Source organism: Equus przewalskii, chromosome 5 (genome assembly GCF_037783145.1).
Source record: "Equus przewalskii isolate Varuska chromosome 5, EquPr2, whole genome shotgun sequence".
NCBI lineage: Eukaryota > Metazoa > Chordata > Mammalia > Perissodactyla > Equidae > Equus > Equus przewalskii.
This window is the reverse complement of record NC_091835.1, coordinates 79,553,729-79,576,004: the sequence shown is the minus strand read 5'-3', so window position 1 is coordinate 79,576,004 and position 22,276 is coordinate 79,553,729. Positions and strand designations below refer to the sequence as shown.

Here is a 22,276-nt window from a genome sequence, read left to right as displayed (position 1 = left end):
TGTTCTCTTCACCTTTTTTCACATTTTTGTAGAAGCATAGTGGTTTTAACTAGGAAAATAAGGATGAAAATGTCACACACATTTTAACAATAAAAATAAAGTTTTAACAATATGATAAAATTATAGAGTTTCCTACAACCGCAGAGAGCTAATGAGTCAGAAACTAGAAAGATTATAATGCACGCCTTGTATTTCTTGTGGGAAAGGAAGGCCAACGCTCTAAAGTGATTTTGTAAATGGCTCTTCCTCCCATCAGAGAGCCCAGGTGTCCAGTGTCATTCCTGCTTGGATTCCATCCCACTCCTTAATGTAGCAGACAGACAATTACTGTAAGGTTTGCAAGGAAACAGTGCCAGGTATTTTAAAATGTAAACTTTGCTCCCTGGGGGAATAGGTTGCTAGGTAGGTGAAGGGAAATAAAAATCTTTGATCACACGACATGAATCTTTTGAAAGCGAATCTTGGAGTGTACCTCAAATGATTGCCAAGTGCTAGACTGATTCAAATCTGCTGCAATACAATTCGCTAAAATAGGAAAATCTACACACTCTAGTTTGGGCTCCTTTTTAAAATGGCTTCAATTAGTCTAAATTATTTTCTTGTAAATTCTTTTCTTTAAGCCTATTCTAAGTTAGATTATCAAATTAAAATAGAACTGCTCCAAAAATTCAGAGTAAATGGCGAATGGAAAGGAGTTTAATCTTAACTTTAAGACATATTTTATAATTTTTAAACATACAGAAACATTTTGAAAACAAACCTTCAAATAGTAAGTTCACAAAATCTAAATATTAAAGTTACAGATGGGACCCAGCTTGAACTTGACTGGAGTAACAAAACATTATAAAATCTGTGGCATTATCTTTTGTTAAAACAACCACCCCAACCTAGTTCAATTACTTGATGCCTTTTAGATACAAAATATGGTTGAGTTACAAAGCACGTTAAGATAAAATCACTAACAAGCGAAACATGCATTCAGTATTTCTTTGTGATTACGGTAACTAGTACTACTTTTATTTTATAGCTGGTGGAGAGAACATCGATACCTAGTTTGTCAATGGTTTCTGTGAAACAGAGCTATAAAAGCACAAAACTTTAGGGCTGGAAGGAATTTAGTCACCTTGACAATTATTAGTCTAGTTGAATAAAAGATGTGAATATTGGCTCCAAAATAAGATCTTAGCGATATCCCTGGTTGTAAGGGACTTGTAAGATTTCCTGGATCAGGATCCTATTTCTTTGTTTCAGATTTTCTTTGCTTTTTCTAAATCCATTATTACTACTTATTCATTTTATCATAATCATCTAATTACTAGATTAAAGTTTTGCTTATCCCCAAACTTGATCAAAGTGAGCCTCAGAAGACCTTTCATTTGGGCTCATATACATACAGCTGAAACCAACACCCAATTTGACCAAACCTGTAAGGACACGACCTTCTAGGGTCTTGCTATTAAATTTCTGTAAATATCATGAGGTGCTTTTAGCAAGGACTCTGCTTACATAGGGCTGCAGTGCCAACCCTCTCTCTAAATCCATTAGAGGTTGGAATTTGTAAAAATGTAAAATTCTCTGAAACCAGATATTGTTTTCCTTTTCTTTGTGGAGAAATTGAAGACCTAGTTACATCCAGGAAAGCTTTCTAACCCAGTTCTCCCTCTAGAGGGAGACACAGTCCAGCTTTTAGACCAATTGCCGCCCTCTCATCTTCCGTCGTCTCTTTCTGTATCCGCAGGACCGCAGTTTGCTCTCAGCGGCAGCCGCGGCTGCTAACAGAACTGGCTGTTGCGAGAGAGACGGAGGGAGGCAACGCCGCCTGGCTCTGCTGTCCCATTTTACTGCTTAACTCAACCTGGAGTGTCGGGACGTATTCCCTCTCTGCGTTCTCCTTGCACTCTGCTGGGGGCCAGTCACTCCGTACTCCCTGGACAGGCAGGCCGAGTGGAATGGAATAAGGGGTCTGGGTGGAACAGGGGGCTCTGCCCTTTAAGGTGTAAGGTGACTTTCTGAAAGACACCATCAGCGTCTCTTTGACAGGACAGCGCCTGGAGCGGGAGGCGGAGAGGAGGCTTTGATTACTAAACCGCTTACTTCTTTTTCTTCTGGTGATCTGGGTTTGTTTCCTCGGCCCCCTCCTCCGCCCCTTCCCTCTCCCTCCCGCCTTCAGCGAAGTGACACAGGCAACACCTGCTCGCTCGTGTTTGATGTTGGAACTCGCACCTTCTCGGTGGTGACGGTGCCAGAGTACTAGGGACAGGGGGACGGAGGCCGATTTCCCTTCTTTCCAGCCCACGATGCCTAGAGGGGCAGCGGTGGGGCTGCGTGGGGCTGCGCCCGCAGCACTTGGAGGCGGGATTTCGGGGCTGCAGCTGGACAGGAGTTGCTGCTAAGTGGACTCGGCGCGAAGTCTCCGAGAGGCCATCGGCTGGGACCTGTCTGCGTACAGCGGGAGCAGGGGCACCTGGACCCAGGAACCCGGGCGTCTCGCGGGTGGAGGACGCCGAGCTCAGCGCCTCGTCCTTCCCGCCCCGAACCTCTCCAGCAGCTCCCCGACGTTGGAGACCCGGGACCTGCCAGAACCGGGGACTGGAGAAGTACACGGCTGAGGCTGCTCTCCTGAAGGTGAACCGTTCGGTGCGATTGCCTTTCCCCGGAGAGCAAAAGGGAGCGCGGAGAAGGGGACGGAGGATGTGTGTGTGTGCGTGAGAGGGAGAGCCAACGCGAGGCCAGAGGAAAAGTCTTCACTCGGCGTTAAAAGCCAACAAATCAGAGCCGGAATCCGAGCGGTGATTGCTGCAGGACCGCTTTGAGCCTCGCAGTCGGGGGAGCCGAGCGCCCCGCGCGGATCCGGCGAGGACCGCGGGCGCTGGCGGGGCTGCGGGACCTGGGCTTTTCCTCAGTAAACAAGTCTTTTGATTACTTTGACACCGTGGAATCAAGAGGGGGAACCAGACGAGGCTCGCTCACTCCACCTGCCGCCCGCTTTAACGGGATTCCAGGTCGGATGTCAAGAGATTCCTGAACGCTCTTTGCCATCGGAGGAGGAAACACGCGCGCGCGCACACACACACACACGCACGCTCAGGGCCACACTCACACGCCCTCCACGAGCGCACACCACACTTGGGTTCCCTATGCCCCTGAACGGTGACGGCGGATTGGCATCCGGGAAGCGATGCAAGAGCGATAAGCCTGGCGTAGGCCCGCGGAAGCTGCAGGAGCATCGCTAGGTGTTGCCGCCACCAGGAAGCCGGGCTGCAGGTAGGTAGGCGCGAGCCGCGCCCCCGGCCGCCCGCCGGCGCCGGGCACTCGGGCGGCAGCTGGACGACCGGGGCCCGGAAGCCCTCCCCTCCCCGAGGGTCGGGGGCTGTAGGAGCTCGCCCTGGGGAGGTGAGAGGTGAGAGCAGATGCTAGCTGGGCGGCCAGGGTAGGGGTGGAGGTAGAGGATGCCGAGAGGGGACCCAAGCACACAGAGGTGCCTCCGAGAGCGGCTCCTTCCCTCTCCTCTCTGCCCCGTTTCTCCTGACACAGCGAGCGATCCCGCCGAGGATCGCAGTGGGTTTTAATTCGATCCCTTAACCAAACCAATCCCGGTTGGCAACCATGTTGGACTCCTAATAAGGAGTTGGGGGTCGAGTTCAAGGCAGGATCAATGGGATGTGTCAAGTCGCCTTTCTGAAATCCCTACTTTCTGTCCACTTCTGATTAGTTAGTTCTCGGGCCTGTCTGCAGAGGGTGGGCGTTTCAGTGAGGCTGCTGATTTCTCCACCTCTGTTTTCCTAAAGAATCGTCTTGATAAGTTTGGAGCCTCATCTGTTTAAAGGTTTATTTAGATTTGGGAATGGACGCTTTGTTACTGAACGAAATAAAGCTTTAGCACAGGATACTACAGGAGAGCTTTAGGAAAAGGATCATTTTATGAACAGCGTTCAGAAAAAAGAACAGCTTCGAGAAACTAATGATTTGATTTCCTTCCGGATAGATGTCTCCCAAATGTTGCTAATAGTACACGGTTTATCTGCCCCACTCCTTTGCTCTCCCTTCCCCCTTCTGTTCCAAAAGGCCAGGTTCCCACCAAGAGATGTTTTCTTAAGGCTGCTGATCTTCACTTGTCAGTGGTGAACATGTTATTTCCAGAAACTGCCTTTGCAAAGGAAAGTTTGAGATCCGTCGCCCTATTTCTCCTAGAACTATGTAGTTTCCACTTGAAAAGGACGGACTGCAGGCGCTTGCAGCGTCCGCGGTAGACGCGACGCGTTCCTATTCTGTATTCCACTTCCTGACCGAGTGTTAACAATTGCCTGAAGCTTTCGAATCAAATGTGTAGTTACTACAATGGCTAGCTGGCCTCTCTTCACTCTGTGCTGGCTGAGTTTGTCTCGTGGCAGTAAGACAGAAAAGAAAATATCTTCCTTTTCCGAGTGTTAAATCCTCTGTTGAATTTTTCAAAAATCGTTCTTGAAACACCAAAAGCGAACAAACGTTTATGCCACCTTTACTCTGAAAAGTAGCCCCAAAGCAGTCAATGTATAAGGGGCCTTCACCCAGGACAGGAGGAATTTCAGTGACTCTTGACTGGATAAATATCTGGTTCCCGTCTTCCCAACTAAATTGTTTTAGACGCCAACATTCAGGCTGTTATCAATTACCACTTTGAAACTGCTCTCTTAGGCAATATAAGTTAAGATAAATGAGTAATTAATTTAAGATTTCTGTGTAAAGTGCTAAATGGCAATAACCAGCAAAGCAGGTTAAAAGCACTTCTAAGCCTTTAAAAACGAGAGCATTGAGAATATTTGTATTTCCTCCAGCCTTCCCAGGTTTGTACATGTATCTCAGGCTGGTGAATCTTTTATGGTTTCAAAATTGGCACCTAATATCCTTAAAAATGTTCAGGCACATTTAACTTTTCTCTTTTCCTACTTTATTCTGTTCTGGAGCTCCTCTTGAGCCAATTGTTTGCACAATGACCTCTTTTTAGAGTCCTAATTTTTAAATCCGTAAGTAGCCATTGAAAGGCCATCAGTAACCATACTGGGGCTTCTTTTATTTTCATTTCCTTAATTTTCAATGAAAAAAATTCGGTTGTATTATGTATAGATATACTATGAGAGCAGTGTCACCACTAACTGAGTGCTTAGGCTTAGTGACTCAGGCAGAACACAGTTTTAGTGTGTTGCTTTATTCAATGAGGCATTTTTTGAGACTAAAATCTTGATTCTTTTCTTTTAACAAAGTTTAGTAGTTTATGATGCTTGAGCTTACATATTTATATATAGTGCTATGATGTATGTCTCTTAAAGAAGAACACAAAAATGTTGACATTAAAGCACACACCTATAATGCTACAAGTTGTTCTAGAGGGGAATCTAAGCTTTCTGACCATGTGTGATTTTGAATCTGAAAAATATTAGCTATTTTAACAGAGAAGAGTTGGAGAATGAAGATTCATTGAGATGCCCATGGATCTATGTCAAAAAAGATACATATTGCTTAGAGACTGTGTTATTTACTAACCACCAAGTTATAAAGCATGATGACACAGCTGTAAAAAGATCTGCTTTTAGACATGGCCACTTTTCCTTTTTAAAAATTTATCAAGTGATGAAACTTAGGGGGTGAGAGGAGATTTTATAAAAATTGTTTTGTGTATTATCAGAAAATTTTAGTGGTCCTGGATCCAGTATCTTCAATATAGTATTTTAATGATGATCCTTTTACAATGTGGTTTTGAATATTGAAATGTTGAAAGTGCATTTTAGGGTTGATTTATCACTCACTGCAGGTCATGGATTACCCTGTGCAGGTGGGGTAAGATGTGCCGCTCCAGCGTTTTTCCAGGTGTTTCTCATCATGGCCCCTAATAAGAGACACTGTCAGATTCTGCCCAAGTTCAGCTGTGGCTGCAGGCTGATGAACATTTGTCTCTCTAATGCATGTCCCAAACTAGGAATGTTCCAAAGTGTCATCAGTTATTTCTAATATCTTTGAAAAGATGAAACAAGCAGAGTGCAAACAGTCCAGTGCCCCTGCTTTCACTTCTGCAGCATTTTATTAGGGATGCCTCATTAGGTCGCATTATTCTGCAGCTGTTTTGTTCATTGAAGATTCAAGTAAAAATAAGGAACTTTACTGTGCAGTACAGTTTTGTTTTCTTGGTGAAAAACCATAAGTTGAAGTAAAATAAGCATCCAGCCTAGTCCCCTTTGATCTATGCCTGACATTTACAAATGCAATTCATCAACCTGTTATTAGTAGGGCTCCATCAACACAGAAAGGAACCGCATTAACACAGGCTGCTGCTAGAGATGACGGCAAACCAGCTGAATCAGCCTCATATCTGGTGCACACACTTGCACAGGATTTCACATGATATGTCTTGTTTATGAACCATTGATTTTTTAATACCGTGTCGTATGGTGCATTTGCCATTTTGTTTGAAAATTCCTTGGTTAACTTTATTTTGAATTACGGGGAGCATATTGACCCATACCATTGGAAGAGGAGGAATAATTTCACAGTGAGTTACCATGAGTCTTTTTAGAGAACGGTTTTAGTTTACGTCTGGAGCATAGTCTGAAAGAGGGGAGCTGGAAAGGTGGGCCTAGCAAACAGAGACCTAGAAGTTAGTTTTTGTTTTTTGATTGTCATTGACCACTGATTTATTGGGTCATTTTTAGAACATCTGACTCCATTCAGCACAGTGCTTCAGTGTCCTTGTCAATGAAATAAAACTAACAGTTCTTGTCTTCTGTTTATTCTTAGCAGAAATTTTAAGAGGAATGGTTAAACTTATTGGAACATGAAGAAAAGTAGTATTTAAGTACATTTCTCTGCAATATCTATTTAATCTCAATATCTATGCATATATATGCACATACATACATATGTATATATGCTTTTAATGACTCCCATGTAAAATACTGGTTTGGTGTTAAATGGGGGTAAGAACAACTTTAAAAAATGTCTATATTTTCAAGTACACAGTTTTTCACTATTTTACTTGATTTGACCTACACTGTAGCTGTATCCATGGTTTAACAAGGTCGTTTATAATTGAGTTTTACTGTTTGAGCCTCTGTTACATGCAGTATATTTTTCCCTTTGGTTTTTCTTTTGGAGATGTTTTTATTTGTTAGGCTACAAATGCAAAAAAAAAATAAATTTTGTCCTCTATGTAGGGGCGCTTTGGCATGTGTTTATTGACACTATGATGGGGAATTTCAACACGTTTTTCACATTGACTATTCTGTATGCTGTCTTTATTAAATATGCACATCCGCAGTCAAAACACAAACCATGCGTTACATGAGACCGTACTATTCTGGTTTACAAATGGTCTCTACAGATTTTTCAGAAACATATTGATGTTATACTCCAAATTTATATTGGATTTCCCAAACCCGCCCACTTCCAATGTGTATAGCACGTGTACATGTTGGATTTGATCCTGTGTTGCAATGATAGGCAACTAGTCACTGGAATTAGTGAAAATCTGGCCTATTTAGACAGCTGATCATTATTATTACCGTTGGAAAATAAAAGACTTTCAAGTTACTTAGGACTCAGATGAAAAGTGAATGTATAAGCTGTAAGGAGACTATTCCATTCTGTTCACAGTGATCCATGTGGGGTAATGAGATATAACTAAGGAATCAGAGCTTATATGCTTATATTAGATAAAGTCCTTTTAATCACTTCCTTCAATCTCCTAAATTACTCCATAGTAGCCGTAATTGTTTTATGATTTCCCCTGAATGGCCAGTTAGGGAAGGTACAGCTCCCTTTCCCCTAGCAATAGCGCAAATGTAGTTATTCAATTAAATTTATATTTATATTGCTTCTTTTTATACAGTAGATTTTGGAAATCCTTTACAGAGAGGTTGGATAATGTGATAATGTTGCGTTCTTAGCAATTATGGTGATAGGTTGAATTTAGTGCTTTTTGACAAAATGGGGACAAGTAGCCAGAGAAGTCTCCTTTGCTCTTTTATCTCCTGTGCTATGTAAAGCTAACTGGAAACAGAAAGCCTGGGGAGTGCAAAGTAACTTTTGAGGATGCAAGGTTTGTTTTACTAAATATTTTTGTGGGTTTTTTTTCCTGCTATGAACTAGTCACTGTATAATTGCATGCATGCAAATGGGCAACTGTGTTGACCTTTAAAGGTCATGCAAAGATTCTAGACCTTACAATTTGTGGTGTTAATTGCCTATGGCCTCCTGTCGCCACATATGGGGTTTTCTGTTGAGCTTGATAACACAGAACAACACTTTGGCTTTGTTTGGCAGATTATGCAGCTCTGTAGAAGCAAATTTATGAAGGTATGCATAGTAGGCACTATGAGTGAAGAGTTTTGGAAAAGCGTATTTTTGCTTTGGAATTAAAGTTTTCAGGCCAGAATGGCCTGGGCTATGAGGAGATAGACAAATTCTTTCTGGTACTAAAAACCTGATCATTCAAAATTATTATCTGTATGTAAAAACTGTGCCATGATTTTATTTGATTCTGGCTGAGTTTTTCCTCTTTCTTTTTTAACATCCTTGGAGATTCCAATGAGAATTGTACTTAAATATTGGAGGAAGTAAATGTGCTTGCTGTCTCCTGCTCTATTATGAAAAAGACCACCTGTATGAGAAAAGCAAGATGTGTTATTCATCGCAGTTTGCTTTTCCTGGCTTCCTATTCTTTGTCTTTATGGGTTGGAGTAAGCAAAGGCAGACAACTCAATAAGGGTTAGGCGGTCATAGAACCTTAATCACAAAACTCAACCTAGTAATAGAACATTGAGACTTTGTTAGAATGTATTGTTCTAGAAGGCAGACCCTCTCCAGCCCTGAAACTTAGTCTCTTCAAACAATAGAGCTTTATGTACCGACACGGTGAATCTGTGACTGCTCAGATTAGTCAAGAATTCAGAAATGGACAATTCAGATCACTTGAAGAAAACAACATACTCACTTATATTTTTTTATTTGTATTAGTTTGTGGACAGTTCCAAATTCATGTAAGGTGGGGAAACTTGATCGTGGTGACATTTGCTTTCTTCGTTTAGTTTCACCTTGTTACAGGTGTGAGGTGAAGGGCATACTCAGATTTGTTGGTGCTGGAGAGTTCAGTCACTTCCTCCTTAGAATGGCCATCAGACATATCAGTAGGAGTGACCTGGTCCTGCTTTTGTTTGTACTTTCTTCAGAAAGTTGAGTTGAATTGAGTGAAACAGCTCTGACTTTGGTTTGTCTCTTTCATGGTATGTGAGGTGAAGGGAGGTGGGTGGCTCGCCTTTCAGTCATGCAACACAGAGGCCAAGTGGAGAGCGAAAGGGCATTGAAATCTCATACTCCATAGATCAGAGGCCCCGTTTGGGACAGCTTTAATTTAAGGAAAATTTCTAACCTAATTTTTTTCAGCTTTAACATTTTTTCAGATATAACATTTTGAAATGTTATATCACAGTAGTTTCCTGCTAAGATACATATTTCCCATTATTGCAAACTCCTTTTAGATTGATTGTTGGTGTGTTTATAAATATACCAGAATTGGGTCAAAATTTAGACTTTGCTATTTGAAGATATATTTGCTCATGACATCATTTGTTGAGTGCTTGAAATTCATTGGCTTGCATTTTGGTCAGCAGATATATTTTGAACATGACTGTTATGAAACCAATGTGGTGCAGTGGAGAGAGCTCTAGAGATGCCTTTGTAGCTCTACTGATAAATAACCATGTAACCACGAGAAAATCACTTTATTTCTCTGTGCCTCAGTTTCTCAGCAATGTATTTTTTCAGTCAAGTTTTCAAGACAATTAAAAATGTAATTTTTCCTGTGTCCAGGCCTACTAAGCATCGTAGCATGGGAAGCATAATAATCCTGCAGGACACATCTTTTAGTTAGGAGGGCAAGGGGCATCTAGCACGTACTTCCTGGCACAGCAGTAAGTGTTCCAAAAGTTGTCCAGCTTTATAGGATGATAATGAGGATGATATTAATGATGGTTATGATGATAACTAAAGACTATAGATGTAGGGACATAAAATTGAATCAGACTAAATCTTCTCATTCATTTTAGCCATTTTGCATAGTTTGCATGATACTGTTTGTTGTAAAACAAGTTGTGATAGGCCATGGATCTTAGGTTTGTTAGGGTTACATGTCTTTACTCTACTGCTGGTTTTCATAGTCGCTGAAATAAAAGAGTTTGGCTGATCAACCCAAATAGTACTAGGCTGTGAAGTGAATGACCTTCATATACCTGTTGATAATTAAATACATTCACTCAAAATCTGTGTATGAATTTTTGAGAATATGTAATCCTTGGGAAAGCTCAATCATTTATTCAACAGGTATTTATTGAGCTCTCTCTAGGTGCTTGGGGTATCTCAGTAAACAAAAAAGACCAAGACACCTTCCGTCATAGAATTTACCATTTTAGTATATGACTTGAAGTTTTGAAATGAATCTGGAGAAATTGTTCAACAATGTTTGTTCTGTGTCTGCTCCTGCTATTAATTCTTGTTTATAACTGTGACGTACAGTTGTGAAAAGAAATAGTTAAAATGTCTCAGTTGAAATGAGTTGTGAAGAAAAATATTATAGTATATATTTAAGGTGAGGTAGTATGTATTTCAGTGGATTGATTCCAGCTCACAAGATCTATGATCACACTGAGAGTGACAGGAACAGTAGCTCCTTTTCCTGAATTACATATGTGAAAGAATAAAGTCAGATGGGCTGAGTGACTTGAGATCAATGACATGATGCTTCCTAGAGCCTCTTAAAGGGGCTGCAAATTCACACACCTATAGGGATCAGGGTGGGAATGTGAATGAAGGAAACAGACCAAATGGAAGATGACAAATGGCAGCTGACAGACAGCCTTAGCTTCCATGTTGGGGAAACCATAGGGAGTGGTGGAGATTCTGGCCAACATCTAAGTGGACAGCTGAGCCTTGGCTCCACTTGTTGCCATGCCAGAATGTGGGTCTGGTGTTGCCAGATTTTCTGATTTGTAGAAGTGAACTTAGATATGCAGATTTTTTAATGTGAGAGTTCCAGATTTATAAATGATAGTAATGAATTCAAATTTGAAATACTACGTGGGCCAACAGACATATCTGCAGGCCATATGCAGGCTAAGGGCCATGAGTGTGTCCCTGTTGACAGAGGGATAAGTGAGGACAGCTAGTTAGGGAGATATGTGTTTGCCTGCCCTTCTGCCATCTCTGGCCACAATCCTCCAATCCTGCCTGCATCTGGAGCCAGGGCGGTTACCAGTAAAGGGCTCATCTAGAGGAGCTGACTGATACTGATGAGTGGTTCAATCTCACCCCAGTATTTAGTTTTCTTTCTTCTTAATGACTCGTACAGTTGATGCTGAACTTACCTTGAAGTTGGCGATATTTTGGAGGGTTTAGGAGGTGTGCTTGGAATGTAGAAATTTAAATTTATGCCAAATATTTGGAATGGCTTTATAGTTCCATAATGCCTTATTCTTTTACACCAGTGTTTCTTAAACTTCTGTATGCACACAAATCATCTGGGGGAATTTTGCTAAAAGGCGGGTTCTAGAGTGGGGCCTGAGATTTGGCATTTCTAACAAGCTACCAGGTGAAGCTAACGCTGTTGGCCCATGGTGTACAGTTTGAGTTGCAAGGCTTTAGATAGCTTTTTCTAAAAATGCACTGAATTTCGTTCCATGCATGCAGAAACGTCCCAACCTTCCCTCTCTCACAGGTTTCTCCCTGTAGTAAGCTGACTAAACCTAGCCACGGACTCTAAACTCCTTTCTCAAAGGCTCTGTAATCTGAGCACAGAATTCATAAGTGTTTTGGTTAGTTTTCTGGTCTGCTATTTAGAGAACATATGTTTCCCTGAAAGCATAAATCAGAGATTGTCTTTTCTTCACATATTAATGCAAGTTTGGCTTACTTCCTACAGTTTGAAGAAATGTTTATTTCATACCTAAGGCATTATATTATACATGAATGTTTTCTAGCATACGAGGTCAATTTCAGCTCTGCAAATCATTTTGTAATTTCAACAGTAATTGCTTCCTTTTAGGGCTTAAGTGTCAAAATTTTGGCCACGATGTCTAAATTTTTGTTCTACTTAAGTGGTTATTATGAATAAGTGGGAGGATGGACTTGGAAAAAGATGCTTTTCCTCATTTATTTATTGGGCTTGCAACCTTAAAGTGAATATCTCTTATTTTATTTTTTTGCTCTAATCCTAAATAGCTTCCCAAAGTGGTCTCTTTAGGTTTGAAGACATAATAACTTACTATTTAGGGAGTTTGACTTCTTAATATTATTAATATATATATATATTTTCTAAACCAGTTTTACTAATGCCAGAAGGTGTCATAGCTCAGGTATGTGACTCTATTCTACTGAGGTGTGACCTGAGTCTTATGTCACAAGCTCAGTTTATTGGGTAAAATATTTTGTTGTCAGTTTTATTAATGCATTAGAAATTCTTATGTTTTCTTATTCTAATATATTAATTATAAATTGAGATTAGATTTAAACATATCAGTCTGAGAGTGAAGCAATTTGTTTCCTTGCAAGTTGTATGATTAATATAGTTTGCAATAGTAATGCTATTAAATCCTACTCAATTTCTTTTAAGTGCTTTGAAGTTTCTATTATATAGAATAGCTTTGCTTATAGCTGAGTAATGATGTGAATTCATTTTACTGAGTCTGTTAGACTGTAAGCTTGGTGAGGGAGAACCATGAGTATCTGATTTCTATTGATTCCCAGTGCTTAGCTGGCACATAATAGGTGCTTCATAAATTTAACGGGAAGGCAATCAATGGTCCATTCATGTTGGTGGAATGTCTTTTTGTATGTTTCTTCAATGTGTGAGGAAGTATTCTGTGAAGAATTGTCATTTCTTTGGTCTAATTGAGTGTGTGTTTGTGTAAGTGTGTAGGAGAGAAAAAGGCCATTTATCTTGACCTGCACTTTCCATCTCTAACCTGAAAGGTATTTTAGCATTAAAACATACACATGTTCTAGGCAAAACATCAAGGACAAAAATCAAATCAGCGTACTGACTGATATTCCCATTCTTTCCGCAATTTATTGTAACCTGCAGGTTTAGAGACTACATATGCTTGTGATTCTCCTGTTTTATAAATTAAATAATATTTGTCAATGTCAAATTTAAGTGTTGTTAATCACATATGGAATATATTTTGATTGCTCTTGTCAGTGACTTGACTCATCATTCATTAGGGAATTTAAAGCCATTTATTCTTATCTACATAATTACCATTCTCATAATTTATCATGAACCACATTGGCTTTTTTCACCTTCAGGAATGCTATTGACTGTGATACCATTGTTCTTGGTTTCAATGATATTGAAAATTATTGGTATTCTAATTTTAAATGCTGTTTAGTATGGATGTATGCATTCACATATTTATCGATTTTATTTTGGTCCTTCTGGGTTAAGTAAAGCTTTTAAATGCTTGGTGTCATAGAAGATTTCACAAAATTAAAACTCTTCGTGTATATTTGATTGTTAAGGAAACCCATGTGTATTATAAAACCAAAAAAGTCGACTCACTAGGTCATTAAAAACTTAAAGTTGAATTTTTTGTGTTGCCTTTAAGAGATTGCATTAGACTGTGTATGTTAGCATCCCTATGTACTTAAAAAGTTTCTCAAAACCCTTAAAAATGATATCTTCACTCTTTGAAGTATAAAACATATGTTTGGAAATCTTTAATGAGTCCAAAGACAGGCTTTAAATTGAATGGACCTGTTTTTTCCTATATTGTCCCAAAACACTCAGACTTGTATCATTAAGATCTAAGGCTCTTGAGCCAGGGCTACTGTGGAACTTACTGAAAAAGATCTATTCTTTCCGAACTCAACCTCAAATTTGAGATTAATGAAAAATTTAGGTATTGTGTGGTACTGAAAGATTTTCAAAATCAGTAAGTAGAATTAAAATCAAACTTATTGTACATTGGTCAATTTTACCTTGGAGCAAAGTCTATGTTATACTTCTAAGACTGGGCGAGCTATGGTTTTCCTTACCTGGTATGTTTTCCTAGTGGCTGATTACATCCAGTCTTAAATGTGGACTTCTAATAAGAAGTTAGACAAAGAACAAATTTGTCAAAATCCTTGGAAAACAAAGTAAGTCTTACTTCCTCTCAAGTAAGACTACAGAGGAGAGAAAAATGCATGGTGCCAAACCACATTTTCCGCCTCAGTCTTGTAAAAGCTCTATCTAGAATAAGAAATTTCTGTCGGGGTTTTTTTTTTTTTACCAAACTAAAAGTCAGAAAGAATGGGTCCTAATTCTGACTCTGCTCAGTGGTAAGTGAAATGATTGTATTTAATGATCGCTTAGATCCCTCCAAAGCTCTGTAAGTCAGTCATGACCACAGGCCATGCTTCTGTGCTTCTATTCTGTCATTTGAACGTATCTTAGACACCATTCTGTGTGTCAGTTTCCTCCCTAGACTGTGAGATTCTTGAGATCGTGGAATGTGTCTCCTTCTTCCTCTTCACCTTGTGCCACCTAAGCCTAACCGAGAACATACTCAGGTATTTCATAATTGTTTTATTAATTGATCTTTAATTTTTTAATTCTAAAATTCTAAATTATTTTCCTCTTTCATTTCCATAATGAACAACAAACTGTGTTCCAGAGGCATAAATAGTAACCACGTTTATATCTGCTGTATTGTTTACAAAACACTTTCACGCTTGTGATTCTATCTGATGTTGTAAAATGGCTGTGAGTTAGACATGAGTTCCTCAAGTTCAGGTGAGGAAATCCTGAGAGAGGGGTAAAAAGTCACACAAATAGCAAGTGCCAAGAGGCTGGTTTGAATTCAAAGCCTATCTGTTGGGAAACAATTCTCCATGGGTTTCTCAAGATGCTAACTACTCTTTGTTCCAAATGTCTTTTTAAGGGTGTTTAAAAAGTGGACAGTCTTGGAAGATGATGTTTTCCTCTGAATCACAGGGCAGATTTGCTTACTGTCCAGCGTAATAAAAATAGTGTCTCCCTTCAGGGCTAAGGGCAGATTTTCTTGTAGCCTGTTACAGAAATATTTGGGTTCCCTGAGCTGAAGGTCCAAAAGCTAATAAATGTGAAACATCCACGTGGGCTGTTTTGTATTGCACCCGTGGGACTTGGGGACAAAGGGAATTGACTCAAACGTGATGCTCATGCTGTGTGCTGAGTCCTCTGTCTCTGACCAGGAGTCTTGTGTCATTTGCCAGCATCCATAAAACATGGTAGGCTAACTGTAAGCTTGTGAGTAGGGTAAAAATCTCAGACTCTTCACAGTTCCTGACAGTATATCTTTTTGTCACATCAAAGGACATCTCTTTTTCTTTGTCTCATTTATGTCCACTTTTGTAGCCACTCTAAATAAAGATGTAACAAAAAGGAAAAGCCTATTATAGTGCTTCCGGGATTTTTATACTGTAATCCCTCTTGAGGCTCATCCTCCTCTGATATTTAGAAAGATCCTTTGGTGGCAGTACAGAGAATGGGCTCCACGGGGGGCAGGATAGGAAGCCAGGGACACCAGCTAGAGAGTTATTTCAGTGATTCTGGTGAGAACTGGCAAGAGTTGGAAGAAGAGTTGGAAGAAAGGAGGAAAAGAAGGCACACTTTAGAAGTAGGAGATGGAAGCGTCTGGTCTTGGAGACAGCGTGGGAGAGGGAGAGAGAAGATTGAGAGCAGGTCCTGGCTTAGGTGACTGGTGCTGTTTATACAGTGTGATCCCAAAAGCTGCTAGAGTCTATCTAGATGAAGATAATTGGTTTAATTTTAAGCCTTTTGAGTTTGGGGTGCCCATGGGATCCCCAAGAAGAAATCTAAATAAGTCGTGGCAAATTTGAGTCTGGAGTTGCGGACAGAGTCATGGTTTAGAGACAGAGGTTTAGGAGTCAGCAGTGTACATGTAGCAGTTGAAACCTAACTGATGAGAGCTCCAGGAAGAGTGTTTAAAAAAAACCTAGGAGAGAGCCCTGGGGAACAATAATGTATATAAAAGAATCACAGCTCTTTTTACCGTCGGCAGGCAGAGTCACCTTTCTCTCCGTTGTTCTTTCTCTGGGTTTTTGCGTAGCTTGCAGCAACTTGGCCTCATAGACTGTGGAGTCCACCTTTTCTGGAGTGATCTTCTGCCTAGAGAAGCTGATGAGAGCAGGAAAGGGAGCAATGGCGGGAGGTGGGGAGTGTGCCCAGAGCTCTCTGTTTCCATTTTTCCCTCTACAACCCCCTGAATATCCTCGTGTGTGAAGGCTGTGCCTCCGCATAGCTGTCATGGACAAGAACGCTGTGAGGGGACGAAGACTGCCCCTGTGGTCTTTACTCTCTATGGAGGTCTATAGACATTAAAAAAATTTTAAATGTCAAGCATTTACAGTGTGCCAGCCACTATGCTAAACACTTTATATGAATTATTTCTTTTAATCCACACAGTAATCCCAGAGGAAGGTACTACCGTTATCCCTATTTTATAAACAAGCAGCTTGATCAAGGCCACACAGCTTGTAAGAAACAGAGTTGAGTCCACCTTCAGAGCCGAGTTTTTAACCACACAGTACTGCATCTCAGTCATACTTTCGGAAAATCAGACTCATTCTGCTTAACAGAAGGCTGCTTAGAGAATTGTCTTGGTTCAAATTATTTATATCTAGACATCCTAAGTAGGTCCTATTTCCTCAAGTTTGGAATTGTATCATTAAAATTACACTATAACATCCATAGCATTTTTTTTAATATCTCTCAGATTTCCCATTAGTGACTTTCTATGATTCTCCAATTTCATTTGATGAGAAACTTTAAGTAATGAGATAAAGAACTAACACTTAAGAAAATTTGAAAAGTTCATTTATACACTCAAATGTTTATCCCTTCGAATTGCAAAATCAAAAGTCTAACTCCACACAAATGTGAACTAAAGTATGTCTTTTTCTGGAATTTAAATTCAGGCTGCAATATTCTATTACGTTTATCTTACAAAACTCTCTCCTGAGTCCTTTGCTGTGTGAAAAATGGGTCTCTTGGGGGTCGGGTGGGAACAGCCTATGTAACAGCCCGGCTTGCAGAACTTGGTTGCATCTGTAGAACATCAATATAAGACTAATTAGATGCTAAATGCTCGGCGAGTATTGAACAATGTGATCTGCTAATTTTCTGATTAATGACAAAGCCTCATGGAAACATTAATTATATTGGAAGAATTCAGACAATCCCTTTTTGAGGGAAACAGAACCTATATCTGTAAATGGACTTTTCCCCTAACAATATGATAAGATAGGCAGCAGACATTCTGTGGTAATGTGAGTAGTAGCTTCCTATTCTTGAAGGTTATGAATGTTTTTAATATAATGACAACATCAAAGGAGGAGTACTGTGTTACAAGTTTGTTGAATTTTCTGTTGACTCTGTCTTTAGAGCTTAATGTCGAAAAAGAGTAGGAACATATTGAATTTCTTTTTTTTTTAAATCTTTTTTAAAGATGCTAGTATCATGCAATACTAGCACATATATATTATATATGTATTTTCAGGATATGTATGTTATATACTCTTTGTGTACTTGATTCACTTTCTTGGTCTGAGTTAGGTGCTTACAGAATGGAATAGTAATTGGTGATAATTTCTCTTAATTATCAATAAGTTAAGTATCACTGTAGATTGTGCTCTAAAATTATAAATAGCAATAAAAGTTTCTAGCTGGGGTGAAGAGAAAGTCTCTTGGTGAAAGATAAGATTTAAAATAATAACAAACAGCAATGTAATTCCATTGAAGAAGACAGGGCAGTTTCATTTCAAATGACTGGGGATATGGCAAAGTGAAAATGTGGTATAAAAGGAGCTTATTGTAGGTACACAATAACTTTAAAAAAGAAGAAAAATGTGAAGTTTGAAGAAATGATATAATCAGAGCAATGAACAGGCATTTCAAGTTTTTTTTTTTTTTTTTACAGATTTTATTATAACATTTACACATGATTTTTCTTCCCCTAATCGTATAATTTCAAACCAGGAAAAAACCTTGGAGCATATAGAATCTAAAGACCTCACTTTATAAATGAAGTCCCGAGGCCCGGACAAGTAGCCAGATTTGCTGAGGGGCACGGAAAGGTGGCAGACTCGGGTCTGGAACCCGGTTTTCCCAATTTCCCAATGGGATGTTTCCACTACAAATAATCTTTGTCAGCTCCTCATAGAATCAAATTTTGGAAGGGAGTTTCAGAGCTCACCTAATCTATCTTGCTTTCTTACACTGACTTAGAAAGTTATGTGAACATTGATCCAATTAAGGAAAAAAATCCACAGAGAAAAGAGTGCTAACATTTTATTTAATAATTTATTCTAGAGTTTAAAACCTGCTTGTCAATACATTGTCTTTTAATCGTTGTTTATAGAGCCCTACTATGTGTCAGGCACTGTGCTACATGCTGCAGACACTTGGTGAGTAGAGCAGAGAGTGTCCCTTACTTCTTGGAGTTTATAATCTAGGTGGGGAGATGGCTGATAAACAGGTATTCATACACACATACACAAATATATGTGCAAATTAGGGTGAGTGTTATATTGGAAAATTTATCTTTAAATATTTAGAAAACAGTGTTGTCTCAGTGGACATACAGGAGGAGAGATTTTGATTCAAAAGTAGAAAAAATTGTCATATGTAGAGCTGCGCAAAGATTAAGAGTTTTAGAAAGTGGTAAATTTCTAACTCTGGGAATGTTCATGAAAGTGCCACTGGGCAGCTCCCAGGAGAACATATTTTGGGGGCATTCAAACCTTAGGTGGACCCTTTATTCGGTTTCTTTCTTTGAACTTATTTATGGGTAAATTCAATTCTCTATCCAGAGGATTTTATTTAGGCTTCATTTTGATTTCTCTGATGTTTGATTCAAATGACCAATCCCTTCTTTTTGTCCTCAACTCCCCTCCCCCATAAGCTTGTTAAACCGTATTTGTGATTCTCTTCCTACTTCTGTGATCATTCTTTAGAACCTCTCTTGCTGACTCCTCTTCCTCAGCCTTTCCTTGAAATATTGATGTTCCCAGTGCTCTGTCCTTGGCATGTTTCTCTTATCAACATATTCATATTTCCTTATTGATCCTGTTTACTCTTGTCCCTTAACTAGTGGCAGTGTGTTGATGATTTCCAAATCTGAAGTTCCTGGCAAGAACTTTTCATTCTGAATATCCAGCTGTGTACTAGGCTTCTCCATCTGGATGTCTCAGAGGAATCTCAAACTCAACACATCTTAGATTGAATTCATTCCCTACTCTCTCAAAACTCTTCTCCTTCTGTTTTCCTTTGTCAGCAAATAATATTTAAATCTGTCTGAAGACTAAACGTTGTTTCAGAAAGCGTGAATTTCGGACACTGGAGGTTGTTGTGGCTACTTATCAATCAGGTTGTCTAGATCAGAAACTTGGACACAAGCTTAAAAGACACTGGGTGTGGGACACGATCCATGGCACATGGCAGATACTGAGTAACTGTCAAATGAATGGATGAAGTTGATGCTTGATATAACATTACATAAATTTCGAGTGTACATTATATTTCGACTTCTGTGTAGATTACATCATGTTCACCATGCGAAGGCTAATTACAACCCATCACCATACACGTGTGCCTAGTCACCCGTTTCGCCCTCCTTCCTCCCCTCTTCCCTTCTGGTAACCACCAATCCAATCTCTGTCTCTATGTGTTTATTTGTTGTTGTTTTTATCTTTTATTTATGAATGAGATCATACAGTATTTGACTTTCTCCCTCTGACTTATTTCATTTAACATAATACCCTGAAGGTCCATGCATGTTGTCACAGATGGCCAGATTTCATCGTTTTTTTATGGCTGAGTAGTTTTCCATTGTGTATATACACCAGATCTTCTTCATCCATTCGTCCCTTGATGAGCACTTAGGCTATTGTAAATAATGCTGCAGTGAACATAGGGATGCATATATATTCACACATTCATGTTTTCATGTTCTTTGGATAAATACCCAACAGTGGAATAGCTGGATCGTATGGTAGTTCTATTCTTAATTTTTTGAGGAATCTCCATAGTGTTTTCTATAGTGGCTGCTCCAGTTTGCACTCCACCAGCAGTGGTGTATGAGAGTCTCCTTTCTGCACATCCTCTCCAACACTTGTTATTTCCTGTTTTGTTAATTACAGCCATTCTGATGGGGGTGAGGTGGTATCTCGTAGTTTCGATTTGTATTTCTCTGATAGTTAATAGCGTTGAACATCTTTTCATGTGCCTCTTGGCAATCTGGATATCTTCTTTGGTGAAATGTCTATTCAGATCTTTTCCCCATTTTTTAATTGGGTTGTTAGGTACTTTTTTGTTGAGATGTATGAGTTCTTTATATATTTTGGTATTAACACCTTATCAGATATATGGTTCACAAATATCTCTTCCCCATTGGTAGGTTGTCTTGTCGTTTCCTTGATGGTTTCCTTTGTTGTGCAGAAGCTTTTTAGCTTGATGTAGTCCCATTTGTTTATTTTTTCTATTGTTTCCTTTGCCTGGTCAGACATAGTACTTGATAATATGCTGCTAAGACCAATGTAGATGAGTGTACTGGCTATGTTTTCTTCTAGAAGTTTCATGGTCTTACATTCAAGTCTTTAATCTATTTTGAGTTAATTTTTGTGTATGGTGTAAGATAATTGTCTACTTTCATTCTTTTGCATGTGGCTGTCCAGTTTTCCCAACACCATTTATTGAAGAGACTTTCCTTTTTCCATCGTATGTTCTTGGCTGCCTTGTCACAAATTAGCTGTCCAGAGATGTATGGATTTATTTCTGGGCACTTGATTCTGTTCCATTGATCTGTGTGTCTGTTTTTGTGCCAGTACCATGCTGTTTTGATTACTATAGCTTTGTAACATATTTTGAAGTCAGGGAGTGTGATACCTCCAGCTTTGTTCCTTTTTCTCAGGATTCCTTTGGCTATTCAGGGTCTTTTGTTATTCCCTATAAATTTTAGGATTCTTTGTTCCATTTCTGTGAAAAATATTGTTGGAACTTTGATAGGGATTGCATTGAATCTGTAGATTGCTTTAGGAAGTATGGACATTTTAACTATGTTAATTCTTCCAATCCAAGAGCATGGAATATCTTTCCATTTCTCTGTGTCTTCAATTTCTTTCAACAATGTTTTACAGTTTTCAGTGTACCTATTTTTCACCTCTTTGGTTAAGTTTATTCCTAGGTATTTTATTCTTTTTGTTGCAATTATAAATGGGATTGATTTTTGTATGTTGATTTTGTATCCTGCAACTTGACTGTATTTATTTATTATTTCTAAAAGTTGTTTTGTGGATTCTTTAGGGTTTTCTGTATATAAAAGTCATGTCATCTACAAATAGTGACAGTTTCACTTCTTCCTTTCCAATTTGGATCCCTTTTACTCTTTTTCTTGCCTGATTGCTCTGGCTAAGACTTCCAATACTATGTTAAATAAGAGTGGTGAAAGTGGGCATCCTTGTCTGCTTCCTGTTCTTAGGGGGATAGCTTTCAGTTTTTCTCCATTGAGAATGATATTAGCGGTGGGTTTGTCATATATGGCCTTGATTATATTGAGGTACTTTCCTTCTATACCCATTTTATTCAGAGTTTTGATCATAAATGGATGCTGTATCTTGTCAAATGCTTCCTCTGCATCTATTGAGATGATTATGTGTAAATATTGCTACCCCAGCTTTCTTTTCATTGCCATTTGCATGGAGTATGTTTTTTTCATCCCTTTGCCTTTGGTTTGCAAGTCTCTTGAGTCTGAAGTGTGTCTCTTGTTTGCAGCATATATATGGGTCTTGTTTTTTTATCCAGTGAGTCACCCTACGCCTTTTGATTGGAGCATTTACTCCATTGACATTTAAAGTAGCTATTGTTAAGAATGTACTTATTGCAATTATGTTACTTTTTTCTGGGTGTTTTAGTAGTTCTTCTCTGTTCCTTTCTTCTTCCCTTGCTCTCTTCCCTTGTGGTTTGATGGCTTCTTTGGTATTATGTTTGAGTTCCTTTCTCTTAAGTATTTGTGTATTTATTATAGTTTTCTGGTTTGTGATTACCATGAAGTTCATATATAATAACTTACATATACAGCAATCTTTATTAAGTTGATGATCTCTTTAGTTTGACCTCTTGCTGAAAGCTCTACTCTTTTACTCCCCTCCTCTCACATTTTGTTTTTTATATCATATCTAACCTCTTTTTTTGTGTGTATGTGTATCTGCTACCCTC

At 39.2% G+C, this 22,276-nt stretch overlaps 1 protein-coding gene across 2 annotated transcripts in view; it reads left to right on the top strand.

Annotated features, from left to right (window-relative positions):
- Positions 1-1,688: 1,688 nt before the first annotated feature.
- TAFA2 (TAFA chemokine like family member 2) overlaps positions 1,689-22,276 on the top strand; it is a 417,594-nt gene continuing 397,006 nt past the window's right edge. Inside the window, exon 1 of one of the 2 annotated variants that reach the window (XM_008528145.2) lies at positions 1,689-3,264. The gene's annotated coding sequence lies outside the window, so the exon portion shown is untranslated. The remainder of the gene's footprint in view (positions 3,265-22,276) is intronic. The other variant, XM_070621919.1, reaches the window with a different exon arrangement.